The sequence below is a fragment of the Antechinus flavipes genome, chromosome 5 (genome assembly GCF_016432865.1).
Source record: "Antechinus flavipes isolate AdamAnt ecotype Samford, QLD, Australia chromosome 5, AdamAnt_v2, whole genome shotgun sequence".
NCBI lineage: Eukaryota > Metazoa > Chordata > Mammalia > Dasyuromorphia > Dasyuridae > Antechinus > Antechinus flavipes.
The window spans coordinates 215179650-215203638 of NC_067402.1; the positions used below are offsets into that span (position 1 = coordinate 215179650).

At 33.2% G+C, this 23989-nt stretch overlaps 1 protein-coding gene across 5 annotated transcripts in view; it reads right to left on the reverse strand.

Moving 5' to 3' along the window:
* Window positions 1–23989, reverse strand: part of SLC16A7 (solute carrier family 16 member 7) — a 234774-nt gene that overhangs the window by 136368 nt on the left and 74417 nt on the right. For 4 of the 5 annotated variants that reach the window (XM_051962900.1, XM_051962899.1, XM_051962901.1 and 1 more), the window contains one exon: window positions 15536–15625. The gene's annotated coding sequence lies outside the window, so the exon portion shown is untranslated. Of the gene's footprint in view, window positions 1–875; window positions 2227–15535; window positions 15626–23989 lie in introns of those variants that run through there. The other variant, XM_051962902.1, reaches the window with a different exon arrangement.

Consider the following 23989-nt stretch of genomic DNA (forward strand, 5'->3'; position numbering starts at 1 on the left):
TTCTCTGACTTTTTCTCTCTCTCCCTCCATACATTTAAGTATGTATAACACAAACATATAGCTTATTGTCTATTACGTTTACAAGTCAGTCATTAAAGAACCATGTTAATAACATAAAAAAATTTTACTCTCTGATCAGAATAACTGTATGGATGTGACTCTTTAATAGGATAAAACCAAATTATCTAAATTATATTTAAACCTAATTATTTTTGTTTTTGTTTATCACTGTTGAGCAAAACTATTTACTCAATATTATAAGAAACATGATTTAAAATGTAACAAATTAGGTAAACTTTTGAAATTATTAACCAGAATGAAATACAAAGCAAATATTTAATGTTAGGGGAAAAAAATCAATCCTCTGTACAGAAAGTTCTGGGATAAAACTTTTTTGGTTCTCATCCCAAACAAGACTTGACAATTAAGCAATTCAGAAAATAATTTTATACTATTTATATACACAACAGCTTGTCCTACAGCTGAAACTCAGAAACTTAGGCAAGAATTGCAGATTCCTTCCTGTTACCATATCCTTAACTCTGAGATTCACATATCATAGGACCTAAGATTTTAGCTAATTCAGATATCCCAAAACTTACTTAAACAGACACACAGTTATCTTCCTTCCACCAAAGCCTTACCTCTAGGAATCAAAACAAAAAAACAAAATAACGCCCCACCTCCCCCACCCCCCCCCCCAAAAAAAAAAAAAAAGAAAAAGAAAACATACCTTTTCTCTATTAACTGGAAAATAATGACTTTTTTTCCTATGACAGTAAGAAAGTTGAAATGGATGGAGTGTAAAACTAAACAAACACCCAAATCCCAACTCAGTCCTAACAAGAATATCATCTATAGGATTCAAAAGTTACCTGAACAAAGAGAGTTCTCCAGAGACTGCCACTTTTCTCAGCTGCTCAAAGCTAAGGACAAAAGAAGCCAATCATTAACCTTTAGCCAGCAGCAAACTTACATACATTTCTCAAGAGCCTTCATGCCCTTCATTCTCTTTCCTGTCAGATAGGGGAAAGGTGGTACACTTACCTTCTTGAAAGACTTGTCCTGGCAAGTTCTATTAGTTCATGCTACCACTTTGACAAACTCAAATTTAAATTATATCCTAGGCAAAGTAGGGCGTCCCATTATTTCCTTCAGTCAGTCGGCTCCTTATCATTCACTCCCTTTATCTTTTCCCCCTGAAGCTTATAGAGACATTTCTTCAAACAATTTGCCTAACATGTGAATGCTCTCCCAGATATTTCTGGAATTACAGAATTAAACAATATGGGAGACCTAGGGTTCATACTCTTCCTTTTATTATGGAGAAAACTTTAAGCCTCCAGCAATGACATAACTTTCTTAAGGTCACAAAGAAAATTGCAGAGCCAGGAATAAAATTCAAATCTTCCAGTGCCCAGTCCAATATTCTTTTTACTGCTTTATTGTGAAATGTATTACAGTTCATTCATTTTCTCCCCAATAACCTTTACCATGTGTGTGGCTAGTTAACTCCGTTGAGTATGCATGCATTAATGAGACTAAATTTTCAGGGCTAGTTTCCTCATATGCCTGAATACCTTGGAGAACAATTAGCTTCAATCAATTCCAGGATCACAGACCACAACACCTAATCTCTGGCATCTATCTAACAAATGGTCACAATGGCCTTTTCTTTGTTCCTCACACATGACTCTCCATTTCCAGACACAGGACCCTGGTACCAGTCAGCTCTCATGCATAAAATGCATTTTCTTCTCAGCACTACTTCTTAGATTCTTATCTTTCTTCAAGATGAAGGTAAAGCTTTTCCTGATTTCTTCAACTATTAGTGCCTTCTCTCCCAAACTATCTTATTTAACTATAGAAAACCCTATTCACATGTTACATGATATTATTTGGGTCTCACAATAATCCTTTAAGACAGGTAGTATCCATAGTATTATTCTCATTTCATACATGAGGAAACAGAAAGCTAAAATGTCTTGTTCGTGACCACAAAGCAACTCAGTGTCAGAGACACAATTTCAACTTTGGTATTCCTTATTTGAGAATTAATTCACAATCCCTTCTACTGTATGCCATACTATCCCTCCTATACAGCATATTCCCTTTCCTTAATACACTCCCTAAAAACCAGTATTATTTTTTTAATTCTTCTTTATATCTCTAGCACCTATTGATCACCTTACATCTATGAAGTAGGCACTTGAGAAATACTTAATAAATTGAGAAAATAGCATAAATAAGGGCATTGTCAAAGAAAAGAGAGGTGATCTGACCATCTGATAAGAGAAAGGGATGGATGGTCAGGACCAATCTGAGAACCTCAGTATTACCTATGAATTATTATTGTTATTATTATTATAGGAGGATTTATGGGGAAGACAATAATGAGAATGAAATATCATGGAATTGGAAAGACTTTCAACCTAAACATGTAAAATGTGAATTTATAATAGCAACATCAAAAATCCACCAGAATGAAAGAAAAATGTTTCTAAGTAGTTTGTATACTCTTTCTTCCAATTGATCTTTGAAAGCTCAGTTGTTAATCACAGAAAAAGAACTGATAACAAGGCATTAAACTAAAAATGCAGCCTCATCTTTTATAAGAAACATTTGATAGGCCCCTTAAGTGACTTAGAAGAGAAACAACTCAATATGACTAATAATCATAAGCTAGGCCTCCAGGTAGCCCTTAGAAATCATCCCGTGTGAAAGCAAGAGAAGAGGAACCTTTGATAAAGGAGCATGGATCTGGAAAATGGAAGGCCATGGAAACTAACATATACAGCTGAGAAAATAGAAGCATAATCAGAAGCAATCACTAGAAAGAAAGAGACCAAGCCGGAGAATGAGGCTTGATCTACCCACTGAGTCAAAGGAATAAGGAATGTCAGTCCATATGTTGTATGAACAAAACCTCCCTGGACTACATCCATCCAGGTCAGTTATACACTACCTATTCCCCCTTTGGCTTTCTCCTAGAGATCTGAAAGCTATCTGTCTGGGCACAGGGAAAGTCTGTTTATTAGACATTAACTTTGTCTTTATAAACATTTATCATAGGCCTTTTAAAGTCTGGATGTATTTGAAAGGAGTCCATTGAAGAGGGAGCATTTTCAGAGAAGAAAAATAGATTTAATACTGTCATGTCAAAGGATTGTGTCTGGGTTCAGAGTTGGCCAAAATTTATATCTATCTATCTATCTATCTATCTATCTATCTATCTATCTATATCTACTTAGATATAGATATATTTACAGATTCTTTGAATAAAATTTTCAAAGACAGAGATGGAGCATTTACATCGAAAGACTTCATTAATACCTAATCCTTAGGGAAAAAGAAAAAAAGAAATAATTAAAGAAACCTGCTTACCACATATCCTCATTACTATTATTTAGCAAGAGTTAAAATTTTCTCATTTATTATTTACCAGTGAATTACTGGCAATTAAGGTGAAGAAAATAAATATTTATATATGGCCCATTATGTGTCAATCAATGTGTTGAACACTTTTACAAATATTGTCTCATTTGATTCTCACAACTCTGAGGGATAAGTACTCTTATTGCCAATTTTTATAGTCTAGAAAAACAGAGGTTAGGCAGCTTATCTAAAGTCACAAAGTTAGTATCTAAGGCTGGATTTAAACTTAAATTTTTCTAATTCCAGGCCCAGAGCTCTAATAACCAAGCCAGGAGTTATATGATTAAATTATATAAGGTATTATTCCCAAGTTTAATGCTTCTTTTCTATCTTAAATGAAATTTTGAAAATTAATCACCTTGTCTTTATGTGAGGGTAAAAGGGGTTAAGAAATTAATTATAATAACAGCAATAATGAACCCCTCTGAATAAAAGATATGAGAATTTTAGAATAGAAAAACCTAAAGGAGATGGTTTGTATATTGAAGCTTTGGTTGCCATTGTCAAAATCATAAAAGTTAAGTAGAAACAGAGGAAATATACTCAGGAAAAAAATAACAAAAAAGTTATATATAACTATATATATAACAAAAAGTTTCTCATATTTCTTGCCAAACTTATCACTCACTTACCTTTGATTTTCCTATGAAGACTACAGTCATCTCAACATCCATAAAGTGATATGAGCCCAGAATCCATCTTCTTTTTTTAAAACATAGCCTTTGAGATAGAGGGTGGAACTTAGGACTCCTAGCCTACTTGAAGAAAGAACTTCTGATTTATTTTCCCCTGATGTCCTGAACTAATACTTCCTCAACTCTAAGCCAGAAAAGGAGACTGATTCCTTTCTGTTGTTAGAACTACAGATAAAAAAAAAAAAAATAGAAAGAGGAAATATTTGGTTAAATTTCCTTACAAAAAGAATCCCCTCCTCAATGAACAAATTGCCCCATGTAGATAGAAAGCACTAAGTTTTATCTCACCAAAATACAAATGTCCCACCATTTGGAGACATTTCTCTTTTTGCTAACAAGAGAAACATTAATGCAACTGATCAACTGAAGAAGTAATTAGTAAGCATGTGACCCATTTAGAAACCTCTGCCAAATAGGCTGTCATCCAGTCTCAGAAGACAATGCTAGAGTCAATAGAGCAAGTTTGTGCAAAGAAAGACAACAATTTAGCATGTCTTTAGGATTAAGGACTCTTAGATCCAAATCTGAACAAATCTATGCCCTGCCATTATCCCTCTCCAATCAGATTTCCATAACCAAAATGAAGAATTTTGAAGGAATTATTTGGGACATTCAGGTAAGTTACACAGTTAATGAGAATTAAATTAAGGCCCTTCTATGACTAAAGTGTTTTATTAAATGTTGGGGAAATTAATATATACAAATATAATTTTCTTTTTAATTCTGATTTATGACTCAAAATTGGTTTAACAAAAACTAAAAGTTTAGAATCAGAAAACTTTTTTACTTCCCTAAGCTTTTTTTTTTTTTTGAATGATGTGAGCTCAAACATGTCCCTAAAGTTTGATGGGCCGTAGTTTGCTCATCTGTGAAATAAGAAGATTGTAATATATGACTATTAAAATATTGTCCCTCTTTGGAATTTTATAACTTTGTGAAAGGTATTTTTATAAATTTGGCCTGTATATGCTTTAAATGGGATTGATAACTATTTTGACTGAGTTATATAGATAAATTGAAGAATTTATAACATTTGTTGCTGAATATATAGAGGAAATTAAAAAGAAGTGAGATTAAATCACTTGTCAAGGTCACACAGGTGCTAAATATAGAGCCTGGATTTGAATCTAAGTCTCTGATTCTAAATTCAGTTGTTTAATGATGATATGCTGCTTTGTCATCATTATTAATGCTTTGAACTTGAATGGAATAGCAATCTCATTCTTATGGGCATACCTACCAATAATGCGGACTATTTTGTATCTGTGCTTTTTCCTCCAGCATAAATTTTATTAATGATCCTTGAAAATAGTAAATAGGAAGTCTGTCCTATATCTAAAGGGCTTGCTCTGGAAGTCTCGATACTTTTATATACCAGTAGAGTAAATGAGCTTTTTATTAATTGATTATCACTCATTGTCATTACATTCCTGGGCAAAAGTTGCTTTTTTAAAAATTCTAGTAATATTTTCTGATATTTTATGCTACTTCTCCTGTCCAGTTCTTCATTAGTAATATCTTTTCACATATTCATAACTAGTGTAGACTTTTCTATTGACCTTTGGGTGACACAAAACATTAATTCTTATCAGACTTAAAAATTATCTTCCTTATAGCCAAATTGTATCACTAATGAGAAAGGGGAAAGGAAAGGAGCATTTACACAGAACCTACTATATTCCAGGCACTAGGCCAAACACTTTTTTACACATATTCAAAGAGTTTCCCAGAAAAGAGGGAAAAAAATAAAAGATCTAATGTTGTCTGATTTATCAGAGCACTGTTAGTTATTGTTTAAGAACACAGAAGGAAGAGAATGAGAGAGAGGAAGAGAGAGGGGGAGAGACAGAGACAGAGACAGAGAGACAGAGAATTACAGATTCTTTGATTAAATTTTCCATATCAGAAGAACATTTATATGGAGAAATAATTTTATGCACCAAGTTATTGGGAATGAGGAAAAGGAAAAAGGAGTAGCTGAACAACTCTGTTCATCATCCATTTCCACCATTATTACATTAACAAAAATTACCATTTTAAAAAAAAAAGTCAGTGAATTACTGGCAATTAAGAGGAAAGGAATAAGTATTTGTATAGTACCTACTATGTGTCAAATGTGAAACTAAGCACCTTTACAAATATTATCCTACTTGATCCTAACAACAACTCTGTTAAGTAGGTAATATTATTATCTTCATTTCACAGCATAAACATCAAAACATGCTTTACTTAGAAAATACAAAAGATTAATAAGATTCACCTGAATAACCTTAAGTGATTTCATAAATATGGATTCTGAGATGATGCCCTTCACATTACCAAGGCCACTTTAGGTAGAAAGCCAAAGAGCATTATCCTGTTTGCTCTTTTTTTGGTAACATCTGTAATTCATGTACTAGAGAATCTTCATTGCCTCTGTAAAATTTTATAAAACTGAATACTTCTAAAAATGGAGAGAGAAAAGGAATTCACTGACTTTACCAAATGTTTGTACTAATATTTTCTGTAAGGAAATAAATATATAATTACCTTTATACATTAACAAATTGGCTTTTATGTCTACTGTCTGATATGTTATCAACCTGTTGCTATAAAATCTAAAAAAAAAAAAAAAAAGTGACTTACATCTAACAAAAAGAATCTTGCCAATATCAGGACAGACACTTGTCTGAAATCAGCAAAAATCTAAATTTTACTAGTCTATTTTTTACAAAGTTCATCAGAACACTATTACTGGTAAGTGATACCTATGTATTTGATTTATTCAGCTCTTCTGTGCTCTTGTTTGATTTATAATGTTGAGTATAAGTTTAATTTCCAGGACATGGCATACTCAGAAGATTATCTTCTTTGAATCATAGATTTTTAGAAAAGAAAGTAATTTTAAAGATAATCTAGTCCAGGTTATTCATTTTGCTGAAATTCATTTTGAAATTCAAACTGAGTTCAGCAATAGTAAATAATTTGCTCAAAGTCACATTGAGAGTTAATAATGATAGAGCTGAAAACTAAGGTTTTTGGACTCTTTTGATAAGGAGCTTTTTACACTTTGTCATTCTCAGAGGTCAGTCTCAGAGGCAGTCTTGCTCCAACCTCTCATTATGTTCCTCCTGGCAATCCCTTCAGATTCAATTCAAGAGGGATTATTAGATCATGCTTTGAAGGTACTTGGTCATAATTTAGGCCACCTTTGAAGGGGCATTTACAGCCACCTATATTTACAAGTTATATAATATGTGCATTAATGACACAAATATTCACTGTTTTTTCCTTTGTTGTTGCATGATAGAGGTGAAACAACATGCTGTAGTGAATAGAAAGTCAGCATCAAATCCAGTTAAGAATTGGGTTAAAGTCCCATCTCCTTCATATCCTAGTTTGTGTTTGTGGTCAAGAAGCTTAACTTCTCATTGTTCTCAACAAACTTCAAATACTGTTGTCATAAAATGTGGCAAATTTGCGTTGATGGAGTTCCTTGCCCAAAAGTTCTCCAAACAAAATCATAGATCTAGTTTATATTATTCACCTTCATGATAGAAAATTGAAAAATTAGTGAAATCTCGAATAAGAATATCTTTGTTTGTTTTCCATCATATTTTTCATTTTGAAAGCCATATGTCATTCACCTTGGTTAATTAACAAATCTTTGTTTTATTAATCCACAGATTTGCAAATGGAATAAATGAGAATTTAATGAGATCCAATGTTACCCTAAAAATACCATTTATAAATTATTAGCATAATGGCCAAATTTTTCTTGCATTTCTGAAAAAGAAATAAACACATAGACTCTTCTTAGGTTTCACTCTAATAGAATTTTTGTTGATAAAAGTTTCTGGTGTTATTTCCAGGTGATGAAGTATTCTTTTATTTTTTATTAATTTTTTTTTATTTCAAAACATATGCATGGATAATTTTTCAACATTCACCCTTGAAAAACCTTGAATTCTAAAAATTTTCTCTTCCTTTCCCCCATCTCTTCCCCTAGAGGGCAAGTAAACCAATATATGTTAAACATGTGAAATTCTTCTAAACAGATATGCTGCACAAGAAAAATTGGATTTAAAAAGAGGAAAAATGAGAAAGAAAATAAAATGCAAGCAAACAACAACAAAAAGAGTGAAAATATTATGTTGTAATTCATAGTTTGCACAGTCCTCTCTCTGATTGCAGATGGCTCTCTTTGATGATGAAGCGTTCTTTTGAGCAAAAGCAAAAAAATAAAAATAAAAAGAATTTTATTCCCTGTCTGCATTGTTTTCCCCATTCCTTTTCATTTATTCAAATCTAGCCTATATTTACATAGTATATAGTCTCCTTACTATATACATTTTTGGCAGGAGGTGGGAAGAGAACCAGATTTTCAAAGCTAAAAAGTGAACCTGGAGATCATTTAGTACAATATTAGTATTACTGGATTAGGAAAGACAAATCTAAAGCATAAGTAACACAGCTAATAAGTAAGTAATAAGGACTAGAACCTAGGGAATTTGATTTCCAATTCAATTCATCTTCCAGTGCAACCAACTATTTGAACTAAGGTCCTTAGGTCTACTTTAAATGCATGAAGATGACCCTGATAGCCTTATATGTTTTCAAGTAAACTGCTTTTTTAATTTAATAAAATCTATTATCTTTCCCTCAACCTCCAATTAGAAAACCAAATTCCCCCCCAAAATTATGCAGATGAGTAAACAACAATACCAATAAAAAACTTTTTATTAGAGTTTCAGGAAAACTAAATTTTTTTTATTTCAAATCTGGTCTCAGACATTTACTAGCTACATGACCCTGTTTGCCTCAGTTCTCCATTTGTAAAATGAGCTGGAGAAGGAAATGATGAACCACTCCAGTGTCTTTGCCAAGAAAAACCCCAAATGAAATCATGAAGAATTGAAGAGTTGGTCACAACTGAAATGATTGAGTGTGTGTGTGTGTGTGTGTGTGTATGTACATTTGATTCTGCATCTTAAATCTATCGCATCTCTGTCAGGAGGTTGGTATCATGTATTATTATTGGTTCTCATAATCATTTTTAGTCACTGTATTAATCAGAGTTAAGTCTTTTAAATCTAGTCTTATAGTTCCACTATTGATTACTGGACACTGGCAAAATAGCAAAATCTCACAATTATCTAGCACTCTAACATTTACAAAGCACATTCTTCACAATAACATTGTGAAATGGGTGGATAGATTTTAAACCCATTTTTATCAGGATATTAGGAAAATCAAATGTTTTGCTCAGGGTCAAATATCAGGAAAGCATCAGAGATAAGATGAATCCAGGACTTTTGTTTTTAAGTCTGATAGCCAACAGCAAAGAACCTCCTAACTCTACTTCCTCATTGTAGTCTGTTATTTAAGGACTAAGGTCATATCATGAGGTTATATTTCTGTTCCTCTCCAGAAACCTGGTCACAAAAAAGGGAGGCATGTCTAAAACTAATACTAGTAGGTTTGAAGTGAAAAGGTAATTTGAAAGCATAGCTTTGAAGAAAAGGGGGCATGTTGCTACAAACTTTCATCATAAATAGTTGATTCAGAAGGAGTGACATTATATTCTAATAACTGTCATGAAAATCTCCCTACTTGTGGGTTATATTGTAATAACATGATTAAGTATAGTGTGGCTGTCTGTTGCTATAGCCACTGGGACTATTAAAGGCAGCTTAATGTGCTGTGGATTTTTCATTACCATTTGTGAAATCAAAAGAGGTTAGTTCTTTCGGTTCTAAAGACATTACAAAAAACATTAGAAATGCACAAGCAATGTGGTAATGGTATTTAAGGGAACATTAAATCTACTGACTAGACCACTACTCATATAAGATAATGTTTGATATTCTTTTTATGAAAATAAGAACTCATCCAAAATAGAATTAATTGAAGATATAGAAAGTAAAAATAAAACTTCTACAAAACAAAATTGTCCAGTTAAATTCTACAGACTCCTCCACATAAAATCATAACCTTTTATATTAATTACAAGACATTGGCACATGGAATCAGTCCCAAAGCACTGTATTTTTTTCTTTAAGTCACTTCATTTGAGATAGATTTTAATCATAGATTTACTTTTTTCTCCAACAGTCAGTATTTTCTCTAGGTAAAACAGACTTTTTTTTTCCAAGTTTTTTCCTGGGAAGTGGAGCCCAGGAGCTTCATTGTTCTTTGTTTTACCATCTGCCCACAGACACCAACCTTATCAATGAGCTATCCTTTCCTAGGGATCCAGCTGGGCTCAGGAAAAAAAGATAATATGTTCTCCTCTATTTACAGGCTACCCTGCAGTGCATTTTTTGCCTTTCCAATGGACTTTTTTTTTTTTTTAAGTCATCATCAAGGGTCAGCAAAGTGGCAAAGTGGATAGAGCACCAGCCCTGAAGTCAGGAAAACCTGAGTGCAAATCTGGCCTCAGACACTTAACACTTCCTGTGTGACCCTGGGCAAGTCACTTAACCCCAATTGCTTCAGAAAAAGAAAAAACAAAGTCATTATCACAACGATCTCTCCAATTTATTTAGAGTTTATATTTCAACTTTTATAGTTTTAAGTTTCTAGAAATAAAGTAGAATTTTTTGTAATATGGCTTGTTATTACATGAATTCAAATATCCTGAGCCCAATAATGTCTCTGAGCCTTTAAAGGCTGATACAACATGATTAGTCTATGAGATCATTTTTACTCTGAATTTTAAACATTAAAATTAAACGAAAATTATGCAATAATTGAAAAGGACTATGCTAACTGCTATTTTTTTTTTCACTCTATCATATATTAGACCTTCATTAGGAAAGCCTAGATTGAAATCCTGCCTCTGAAACAAAATGGTTGGGTGACCTTAGGCACATCACTTAACCTTCCATATGCCAGTGCCTGATGCCAGAAACTCTATAAGGTTGCAAGTTTCTATCTGCACTAGGAGAGGGATACATCTTAACAGGAATTCCTCAGACCAGTGACATCATGGGCCTTATCAAAAAGGAAGGAAAGAAGCAAGGGTAGGAAGGAAGGAAGGAAAGAAGGAAGGAAGGAAGGAAGGAAGGAAGGAAGGAAGGAAGGAAGGAAGGAAGGAAGAATGAAGGAAGGAAGAAGGAAGGAAGGGTAAAAAGGAAGGAAGGAAGGAAAGAAGAAAGGAAGGAAGGGTAGAAAGGAAAGAAGGAAGGAAGGAAGGAAAGAAGCAAGGGTAGAAAGAAAGGAAGGAAGGAAGGAAGGAAGGAAGGAAGGAAGGAAGGAAGGAAAGAAGGAAGGAAAGAAGGAAGGAAAGAAGGAAGGAAAGAAGGAAGGAAAGAAGGAAGGAAAGAAGGAAGGAAGGGAAAAAAGATGTTGAAGTATATAAATCAACGTATTTTACTTAAAAGCATGTGGGAAGGCTGAAACTTTATATTTAAGCACTGGGAAAAGTAAACATTAACTTGAACATTAAGCAATCTAGAAATAAGTACACTTCTTTTCCTTGGAAAAGACATCAATCTATCCTGGAAGGAAACTGAGTAATCAGTAAGTAGGTGGGAATAAGTACTGAAGAAGTATATGATTTTGCTCAATTCATTTCTTTGTACTTTGGGGTGCACATGTATATGCACACAAATGTACACCTGGACACATGTATACATATGCATGTTTTTATGTTTGTTTTTTGAGTTCAACCTTTGATTTCTTTAGTATAGGAAACTTATGTACCATGAATACAGACCAGGAAGTCCTCTGCATTTTATGATTTTAGAAAGATGCCCGAAACACACAAGACATTGTTATTTGTCCAAAGTCCCAGAGTAACTATCTTCCTGATGGTAATTCACTGTTATTCTGTACTTCTCTCATACTCATATTCCATCTCCTTTTTACTTCACCTCTCCAAGTCTCCCTCTCTCTGTTTCTATCTCTGTATCTTTGACTATATCCACCAGACTCTGTCTCTGTCTCCTTTCTTCTCATAATATATCAAAAGAGTATGTTTGCATACATACAAAGAGAGAAAAAAGAATGCATGTTTATATATGTAAATATAAATGAAGAGATATGCATATACATGTAAGTGCACACACGTTATTTTTAAATAAAATCTTATAACCACACCTATATGTACCAAGCAAGCATTGCTTAGTGAAAAGAAAGAACTAGTCTGGGAAGCAAGAAGAACTGGATTCAGTTTCTCACTCTATTGTTCTCTCTGTGTGTTCCTGGACCAGGCTCTTAAAATTCTCAGTACCTCAAGCAACTCTCCATTTTTAAGCAAAGAAAATGATGATCTGTAGTTGTTCCTGAAAAAGATGCCCTAAACCTAAACACAGATGTTTATCATTCTCTGTGTGTGTGTCTGCCATTAAATCTCATTCCAATGTCAAAAAATCACAGACTTTCAGTTTCTCCCCAAAACAGACACGATGTTTTGTAACCAGACACTGACCCAACTTATTTGGAGAAGCTTATTGCCACTAAAAATTCCAGGATGGTGGGTGATTTAATCTAGGGAATGTTGTGAATACACAACCTCCTTGGGTAGAGCAAGACTTTGATCTGTACTTGTAAAGGGACGTTATCATTGTCCTCAAACTATAAATACCTATATTAGGGATGGGGCAAGTGGGGCTAATAGAAATCAGGAAGTTCTCAGTTCAAGTCTGAACTCAGATTCTTGCTAACTATGTGGCTCTGGTTAGCTCACTTACCCTCAGTATCCATTTCTTCATTTGTAAAATAGGAATAGACCTACCTCCGGGGTTACTTGAGAGAATCAAAAGAAGCAATAATTACACAGTGCTTAGCAGAATGCTTGGAACATGTTCAGTCATTTTACAGGAATGTCTCACTCTTTGTGATCCAATTTGAGGTTTTCTTGGAAAAGATACTTGAAGTGGTTTGCCATTTCCTCCTGAAGTTTATTTTACACGAGTAAACTGAGGTAAGTTGGGTTAAGTGACTTGTCCAGGGTCACACAGCTAGTAAGTGTCTGAGACCAGATTTGAACTTAGGGAAATATTTTATTGATTCCAAACCTAGTACTCTATGCACTGGGCCAACTAGTTCCCTTAGTACAAAGTAAGTACTATATATTGTTAGCTGTTGTTGATATTTATTGTTACTATTATGATTAAACACATATACACATATGCATACATGAATACACACACACACACACACACACACACACATATATATATATATGTCAAATTTGGTATACATTAACATTATTGACTACTGACATTAAAATAAAAAATTCCAAAGGTATTGGTAATTATCATGGAGAATGTTCAGCATAAGAACTCAAAGAATTCCTTAGACATAGTGAGATACTTCAAATTCTACTATTTTCAAAAGATATTGTACAAATTTGGAACTATGCCCAAAGAGCTATCAAATTGTTCCTATCCTTTGATCCAGCAGTATCTCTACTGTATCCCAAAGAAATCATAAAAAAGGGAATAGGACTCCCATGTGCAAAAATATCTGTAGCAGCCCTTTTGGTAGTGTCAGGGGACTGGAAACTGAGTAGATTTTCATCAGTTGGAGAATGGCTGAATAAGTTATGGTTTATGAATATTATGGAATATTATTGTTCTATAAGAAATGATCTGCAGGATGAATTTAGAAAGGCCTAAAGAGATTTACATGAACTGATACTAAATGAAGTAAGCAGAATCAAGAGCACAACGTACACAGCAACAACAAGATTATATGATGATCGATTGTGATGGACTTGGTTCTTTTCAACAATGAGGTGATTCGGCCAATTTCAATAGACTTTTGATGGAGAGAGCCATCTGCATCCAGAGAGAGGACTATGGGGATTAAATGTGTTTTCACCTTTTTTGTTGTTTATTTGCTTGTTTTTTCTTCCTAATTTTTCCCCCTTTAGATCTGATTTTTCTTGTGTAGCATGATAAATGTGGAAATATGTTTAGAAGAATGCAGGTGTTTAACCTATACTGGATTACTCGCGGTCAAGGGGATGGGAGGGAGGGAAGGAGAAAAATTTGGAACACAAAGTTTTGCAAGGGTGAATGTTAAAAACTATCTTTGCATGTATTTTGAGGAAAAAAAGCTATTATTTTTAAAAAATTAAAAAATATTGTGCAAATTTTTTCTTGCCTCAAAACACAACAATCCTGTAGAAAAAACAAATAAATAATAACCATACCTAACTGAAACCCCAAAGCCTAGAGTCCAGATATAATGTATTTGGTTGGTCAGTTTATTAAGTTAATACATCATTATTTAGAATAGGAACTGCAAATGGACAATATGTTTCTATGGAGAATGAGTTACAGCCAAGACTAACTAAAAGGAAAAAGCCAGACAGTGCTTTCAAGGAATCCAAAGTGTTCCAATGTGTAAAAACATATAGATTAACCAAAAAATTCTTCCCAGTGATTCTATGTGGTTGAAAATATCAAAATATGCAGAAAAGGAGGTAAGCTATCCATTATCAAGAGCATAGAAAATTGGATAGATAGTCTAAGTTCTATAATAAAACTCCCATAAAGCACAGAAGATTAGAATGAAGCCTCTGTCACTCTGGATAGATTTTTTTTTTTTTTTTTTTTGGTGCTTGATTGCATGGGAGAACATGAATAAACATTTGAACCAATTGATGGAATATCCATATCACTGAGTTAGCAGATTCAATGAAACACCAGAATTTGTAATAGCCATGTATTAACATATGTATATATGTTAACTTACATATTTATATATATGTATATATATATAAGTATTTATATATACATTAACAAATACATTTTTTTAACATGTACTAAAAAATGTTCTAGAAAAAGGTTTCTGAAGTCAAAGGGGTCCCTCCAAAAGCTTTTGCTAACTACAATCTAGTTGAATAGTTCCAGTCCCCATCTTTGGAGGCACAATCTGGAGCTATTTTTAAGACAGCTGAACTCAGATTTTGATTTGTAAATATCTGTCAGGCCAAAACAATTCTGAACCTGTCTGGGGTTGAGATCAGTTTTGAGATAAGAAGGTGAAAATTGTAGGATATAGTTTGTGTTCTAATAGGTTTTTAAAATACACTTGTTGCAACACTATTAATTTGCTATGTAACTTTTATTAATGTTACTGTATGTAGTCTTTATTGGTATATAAGTATGACTTGATTGACTCAGAACATTATTTATGGATTGAAGGGTTTGTATAAAAATAATTGGATCATCTCTATGTATAAAAAGTTATTTATGAATAAAAGTTTATTAACAACAATCATAAGAAAAATGACAAAATTAGATTTTTATAGATTTCCCAGCCCTTATCACCCTATATTACCATGGCTCAACTTCCTAAGCTAGGCCAAGAATGCCATTTACTTGCAAGCCACTAATTAAGTAAAGAACTGGATTCAGAAAAATTTGATAAAAGAACATCATGGTGATAAACTAAAAGGACCTACTCACAGATTAGCTCTCTAGGCACAAGCAGTCTGATCTGTTCCAAGATTCAGCTTTAATGTACTTCATAGGAAAGCATTGCACTAGGATAAAGGCCTGAAAAAAAAATAAACAAACAAACAAATCAAATAACACCCTATATAAGAAAGACTGAAACAAAATGAAGTGAAGAAAAGTTATTTCTTCTGATGTGCAAAAATGCTGAGGGAAAAAGCATATCTGGAATTGTTGATTGCTCTTAGTCATCTCCTCTGGACTTGTCTTTCTCTGCTTATACCGCGTACTCTCTGTTTCAGTTATTTAAATGACTTTAGGGCAGGATGCCAGAAGATTTAGTTGTAGGATTTGACACCAGCACTAAGGTCATTACTGGGTTCTTGTGATTTAAGTTCTGGCTCACTTTGTCCTTCCTTTCACACATCCTTTTTTCTAGGTGAGATCCCACAAGAGTACAGAAGAACTGAGATGCAAAAACTGAAGGTTGGATTTGTGCTAAAATACCAATACTAGAATGTCAAAACATTAAATTAATTTACTGTTTAAGTTTTGTTTTTTTTTTCTTCTCCTTTTATTTTTATTATCTGTTTTTACTATCATATTACTTTCACCCAAAATAAACAAATATAAAGTTCTTTACTTACCTGATTTATATTTATTTAATGACTTAATAATTTATATTATTGGGGCTGTCTCCTAAATGATTCTCCCCCATCTTAAGTCTCTCTTCCTCTATAATGCAGCCTACGTACTACTTCCAAAATAAGTTTCCTAAAGCTCAGATCTAATCATGCAACATCCCTACTCAATCAATTCCAACGGGTCCTATGCCTCTAGGAAAAAACTATGAACTCTGTTTAGCTTTCAAACCTACACAACCTGCCCAATTTATAACTTTCAGTTTCATTGGTCATCACTTCCCCTCCTGCATTCTGTAATCCAGACAAACTGGCCTTCTACCAGCTACACAGAATACTATCTACCATCTGCACAGATGTGCACTGTCCCTCCCCACCCTGACCCCCCCAACTTCATGCTTGAAATGAATTTCCTTTTCACTTCTGTCTCAAAGAATCATCTTCCTTCTAAACTTAGCTCAAATTTCACCCTGTGCATAAAGTTGATATGGATTCCCCCCTAACCAGTAGTGCACTCTCTTCTTAACTATTTTTGTGTTTACTACACACACATGCCATATATATATATATACATATTTATTTTTTTTAATATATGCAGACTTTTAATTAGATTCAATATGTAAAGTGTATATATGTACATTTATAGATATACACATTTATTTTCATTTAATCTACATATTCCCACAATTATATTTAATATGCAATGTGTTTATACACACATGTATAATATACATGTTTGCACATGAACATGGGTTGTGTTGTGTGTGTGTGTGCACACCCTAATAGTAAGTACTGAGACAGGAATTACAAATCCAACTTTGAAAATAGTTTACATTCTAATGTGATGGCAACAGGAACACATATATAATGCATATAAATACATAAATACATATATTTACTTAATTAAATTATATATTTTTTCTTTTTGTTCTGAGTATGGAATAATATGTAGAGAATAATATACATATAAATAAGTAAATGTATGTGTATACATTGGGCTGTTAAATAAGTAGGAGATATAATATACACACATTACATATTATATATTCATATACCACTCTTGCCTCCCCATTAGAATGTAAAATCCTTTCAAGGATTTTCTCATTACTTGTACTTTTAATTCCAGTGTCTATTAGAGTACCCAGTATACAATTCATAATGAATAAATGTTTGCCAGTGTCAAAATCCCTCATTTTAGCCATATTTCCATAAAACAATGTAAAGCCCAGCTTCCTAAACTGATTCCTGACCCCATATGGAATCTCATAACTGAATGTGGGAGTCATAAAATTATGATTTACTACAGTACATGTTTTATATCTGTATACCTGTTTTATATACCTATACCTAAGGTCACATAAAAATTTAATGAGTGGGAAGTTTAAGAAGACTTGGTGAGGAGAATACTGGATTCTGAGTCAGAAGACCTGAACCTAGCACCCATCTCCATGTACTAGTAAGGTGCAAATTTAATCCCACTGAGTCTCGGTTTTCTCATCCATGAAATGGTAAAAATATTATTACACTATTCATTTTCTAGAATTATCGCTAGGATTAAATGAAGAAATATGCATGTCATAAAGAACAATTTAATATATAATAGCGATAAGCTTAGGATCTCAGTTTACTCATCTAGAAATAAAGAAGCTGAACCAGATGTCCTCTGAGGTCCAGAAAGATTCAGTGACTGGCCCCAGATGACACAAGTCTGAGGCAGAATCTGTATCCAAGTTCTCTGAGGCCAGAGCCAGTTTCCTTTCCACATGATCATGGCAATTATATATTTAAAGTACAGAAAGATTTCATTAACAAATGCTTGTTTTTATTTTCTAAAGTCATCAAGATTTCCTTCCTAATAATTTCTACATGTAAGCCAGTGTCTGCATTTTTCTTTTAATTCTTTGGGAAATTTTCTGATAGAATGGGCAATCTCTCCCTTACTAAAGAAAGTAACCAGATTTGTACTTACTTTGATGGAAAGCCAATAGCACAAATGTAAGCTTCTATTCTAGAACTATTCTGGAAAAGTTTACAGATTCAAAGAATATTATTTAATAGGTTATTAAATAGGTTAAACAGCATGAAGGAAGAGTAACATGAAAGCAAGAATCTGGGTTTCTCAAGTTCTTAAGGTCAAACTAAATGTCAAATCGCTTATCCAATTGTTGTTGTTCCTCATGTCCAACTCTTTGTGATCTCACAAGGGGTTATCTTGGCAAAGATATCAGAGTCCCTTGTTAATTCCTTTTCCAGTGGATTAAAGCAAACAGATTGACTTGACCAAAATCACACATCTAGTGAGTGCCTGGGACCAGATTTGACTTCAGGGCATTCTGATTCCAGACCCAACACTCCATTAATCTGTTAAAATATCTAAATGCCCCTAATTATGATTAAATTAAAAAACAAAAACACCACCACCAAAAAACAAAAACAAAAACAAAAAACAAACAAAAAACATGATCTTTAAAACTTCTGCAACCAGCATGAATTAATATAGATTTCACAGAAAAGCTGCAGAAGAATTATTCTCCTGTAGCTTCAAAACCCAATGGTGACAAGAAATTCTATTCATGAAATGTACAATAGTTTCCTATAAATAAAAATCTAAGATATCTAATTTCACAAGCATTGTTGTTTAATAATGTTCCTAGCTCACAAGTGAATGATTATAAAGACATTTGCATAAAACTCTGCTTATACAGAAGTATTTTTGAAATATGCTAAATGAATATATTCCAGAGAAATGTTATGAACAATAACAAAAAAAATTTTTAAATTTCTGACAAGGGAAAAAAAGACTAAGATAATACTGCATTTATAACAGAAATAGGTACATAAGTTCATTGATTTAGTTTATTTTATTGCAATACTTAACAAAGATATATTTTAAGTAAATATATCAATATTAAAAAATATTTACAATTCATTATCAATCTGTTTCTCAAGTAGAATAGAAAATAATTATAAAGGCAAAGAGTCTTGTCTTTAGCCTCCAGCATTATCAAATCATGCCTACAAATTCTCATAATTCTTTGGGCTTTGGGAATAATTAATTTCTTTGGACAAAATATTCATTAGAAGTCTGATCTATGATTAGGCATTTCATGGCAGTTGTGAGCATTAGTAATAAAGCTAAAAATAACTGAATACATATTCTGGACTTGCATTTTTAAATACCTGTTCCTATTCTCCTTTCCTCAGATTCAATGTGTTTGTTTTGGAAGCAAACTGCCAACACTTGACTGAACTGCACTTAAAAATGAGTGACTAATGGTCTAGAAAAATAGACAAGAATGTATACCTTGTCAGCTGAATAAGTGGTCAGACTACTGTGGGCCTGTTTTATCCAGACCAGGGAAACATGGAGCATGTGATACTATTATGGCAACCAGGAATAACTTTCCTTGTGCTATTTAAATGACAGAATGTAGCTTAATGTACCTTTAGATATTCACTAACAAAACCATTATTTAAACTGTACACAGCAGCTAAAGTTGTCTCTAAAAGTCACGAGAACCAAAGGCTTGTTAGCCAGAACTACCACAAGACTACCTACTTTGGTGATCACAGGGAGAGAAAAATTTGTATGACTGATTTCAGCAACTCTCTCCTATAAAGTACAAAGGAAAAAGAAGTCCTGGCAATTCCAACTCAATAAAACCCAATGTGCCAATAACTAATCACCTATTAATAAGAAAGATAAATTTGTATTCTTCAGCAAATCTAAGCAAATGCTATAAAGTTATATGAGATGCAAATATGAGCTGAGAAAATGCCTTTTTACAAAGCATTCTGTGAAAAGCACCTTGGAATGAAAATGGAGTAATAATACACCAAGCAAATTGTGATTTCACTTCTTGAGTTAAGAATTGGTATATGTACCAGAAAAATTATATGATTTGGTTCACTTTTAAAAGTAAGGAAGGTGTTACTGAGATTCAGTATGATAAGAATTTAAGGGAAATGACTAATTATTGAAAATTAGTGAAATTAAGATGACAAATAAAAAAATTGTTTTTCATGACTATACATATTTGTAATAAATATTGTTTTTCTTGCTTTCTCATTGAGTGGGGAAAGGAGGGATAGAGAGAACATTTGAAACTGAAAGAACAAGTAACAAAGACTGCTTTATATTTTTAATAAAAAGATATAAAATTTTAAGGATAAAAAAAGAAATTAAAAAGGAAAGTTAATGGAATTAAATCATTGTGGTGACTTTTTAGTAACCCGTTCGCTAGAAAAGTGGCTAAAACATCCTATGCAAGAGTAATGAGATATTTTGGCTAAGGTGTACTGATCTCATCTTTCCCTTTCTTCTATAATGGAGAACACATGTGACCTATACACAGAACCTACTCTTGCTTCAGTATTCACACATAGAGAGTTTACACTAAATTTCCATTAAAAAAAAAAAAAGGAACTACATCCTCTGAGCTGCCTGACTCATTTCAGTGTAAAGGTTAAATTTAGACATTTACTGTACAAATAGGAAAATACCTGTTAAGTCCTTCCTACCTTCTTCTGTGAATGGTAATATATATTTTAAAAATCCTTCTTTTTAGCAAAATTAAAAATGTTAAGAAATTATGTTCACTGGTCTAAAAACTATCTCCTGATTTACAAGTCTGAAACTGAATTAGGTAAAGGACAAAAAGACTTTTCTTAGGCAAATAGATTGGGGGTATAAGCAAAACTTTGACCAGATCATCACTTGTTTCACATCATCAGTTGTCACCCTTGAAGTGATTGGGGCAATGAACTCATTCAAAGAGCAACATCTCATCTCCTCCAACTCCTAAAGAAATAGTGCTATGACTTACTCTTGAGATGATTTTGACCACAAGAAAAAGGTCTCTATAAATTTTCTCCAGGAGACATTTAAGGGAAGTAGTCAAAAAAGTGACTAACACAATGGCTGCTATTTTACTATGTTAACCCCACAATTAACACAATGGCTGCTATTTTACTATGTCAACTCCAGAACTATATTTTAATATATAAAATTTTCATTCAAGAATTCTATAAATGTTATTTCAAATTCCCTTGGATGGATATTCGTGTTGGAATGCATGGGCAAATTATGCTAATCTGGATAAGTGAATCTTTCACTCCAAAAGGCTTAGATATTGGATTAATGTTAAATATAATTATTTTAGCAGACTTGCCATTCAGCATTAGTATTCTTTTTTTCTTCTTTGACTTATTCATAGAAAAAGAACACAGGAATAATGTGAAGGCATGTAGTAGAATTCTGTTTAATCAATAAGTAACTATGTGTAAATATATTCCATAGAGTGCTGATTCCATAGATGCTAAGCCCTGCATATTTCTGAGGAAAAGTATCTGGCTCAATAGTGAAATGACTTAGAGCTTTGAAAGTATGATACAGCAAAATCTGGATGGTATCTTACTCCTCTCCTACCTGATAACAGTACCAGGGAGGTGAGATGCTTTAAAAGGAGAGGCAGATTCAAGCTCAATCTTTTCCTTCAGTTCTCATATATAGTCATGCTTCTATTCACCGCAGCATCTAGCCATAATGTCACTCTTGATTCTCCCTGTATCTCATCAAATTCTAAACCTTAACATCCACACTTTTACAATACTATTCATCATTACTCTCTTATTTTCCCTTATATGACAACTGTCCTGATTCAGATCCTCACAGCTTTTCACCTAGATTTTTTGAAAATTATATTTCTTAAATGTATTCATATTAATAATTACCTCTTTGGAATACAGGCCTAGTACAGACACTGCTGGGTCTATGTTACAAAGAGATCATCAAAAAGGGAAAAGAACCCCCATGTGCAAAAATGTTTGTAGCAGCCCTTTTTGTAGTGGCAAAGAATTGGAAACTGAGTGAATGGATGCCTATCAGTTGAAGAATGGCTGAATAAGTTTTGGTGTATGAATGTTAAGGAATATTATTATTCTATAAGAAACGATTAGCAGGATGACTTCAGAGAGACCTGGAGAGACTTACATGAAGTGATACTAAATGATGTGAGTAGAACCAGGAGACCATTGTACATGGCAACAACAAGATTATGTGATGATCAATTCTGATGGACATGGTTCTTTTCAACAATGGGATGATTTAGGCCATTTCCAATAGACTTATCATGGAGAGAACCATCTGCTCTCAGAGAGGGGATTATGGGGACTGAGCATGGATCACAACATAGTATTTTCACCTTTTTTTGTTGTTTGTTGCTTTTTGTTTTGTTTCTCTTTCTTTTCTTTTTGATCTGATTTTTCTTGTGCAGCATGATAATTGTGGAAATATGTATGGAAATATTGCATATGTTTAACATATATGGGGTTATATATATGGGATAACATAGGGGAAGGAAAAAAAATTGGAAGACAAGGGTTTGCAAGGTGAATGTTGAAAGCTATCTTTGCATGTATTTTGAAAATAAAAAGCTATTATTAAAAATGTATTCATTTTATTATTAATTTATGAACTAAAACAAGTATTTCCATACCACAACTTGTTCATACATTCTCCAATTGACACTCATCCCCATAATTTTAATTCCTTTTCTATGAGAGAGAAAGCTGCTGTAAATATTTTAAAACATATATCATAGTATGATATATGCATTCAGGGGTCCTCAACCTACAGCCCTCGGGCCAGATGTGGCAGCTGAGGATGATTATCCCCCTCACCCAGGGCTTTGAAGTTTCTTTATTTAAAGGCCCACAAAACAAAGTTTTTGTTTTTACTATAGTCCGGCCCTCCAACAGTCTGAGGGATACTGAACTGGTCCCCTATTTAAAAAGTTTGAGGACCCCTGAAATTTAGACTATTGCATTATCTCCAAATTAATCTCTCCAATCTCAAATCCATTCTCCATGAAAGGTGCCAAAATTATATTCTTAAAATACAAATTTAATCATATCATTCCTCTTCTTTAAAAAAAATGCTTCTAAGATAAAAAGACAAATTTTTCTGGATGACACTCATTCTCATTCCAAATAAATTTCATTCACTTTATTCCTTTTTATACATTCTAAGTCTAGCTAAATAGGATTGCTTGTTATTCTCTGTACCCAACATTGTGTCTCCTGCCATCACATGCTTGCACAGAGTGTCCACTATTCCAAAGATATATCCCTTCATTATATCTGTTTCATGGAATTTCTGCCTCCTTTCACAACCCACCTGAACTTGTTATTCAGTAGTTTTTCAGTCATGTCTGACTCTTCATGACCTCATTTGGGTTTTTTTGTTTGTTTGTTTGGTTGGTTTTTTTGTTTTTTTGTTTTTTTTTTTGGCAAAGATATTGGAATGATTTGCCTTTTCCTTCTTTACTTCACTTTACAGATAAAAAAAAAATGAGAAAAAAAGGGTTAAGTGACTTGTCTGAGTGTCTGAGATCAATTGGACTGAAGAGAAAGTCTTCCTGCCTCCAGACTTTACTCTATCCACAACACTATGTACCACCCCTTAAAAGAGACCTTTCCTATTCTTGTTCTCCTCTCACTCTCCTCTAACATTTCATGGATAAGAAAGTTGAGATTTGGAAAACTTAAGGACCTATCCAAAGTCACAAAGTTAATAAGTCCCAGATGTAACATTTGAATCCAGGGCCTCCTGATTCAAAACCTAACATCACAGATTTAGAAATAGTATTACCTTTTAGGTCATCCAGTTCAAGCACCTCATTTTACACATGACAAGCCCAGGGAATTTTAAGTGACTATCCCAGTGTTACATGGCTTGCAAATGAGACATTTTTTGAACCCAAGTCTTCCTAACTACTGTTCTAGCTCCCAATTCACTTCAATTTTTCTCCTCTAAAAATGTTGG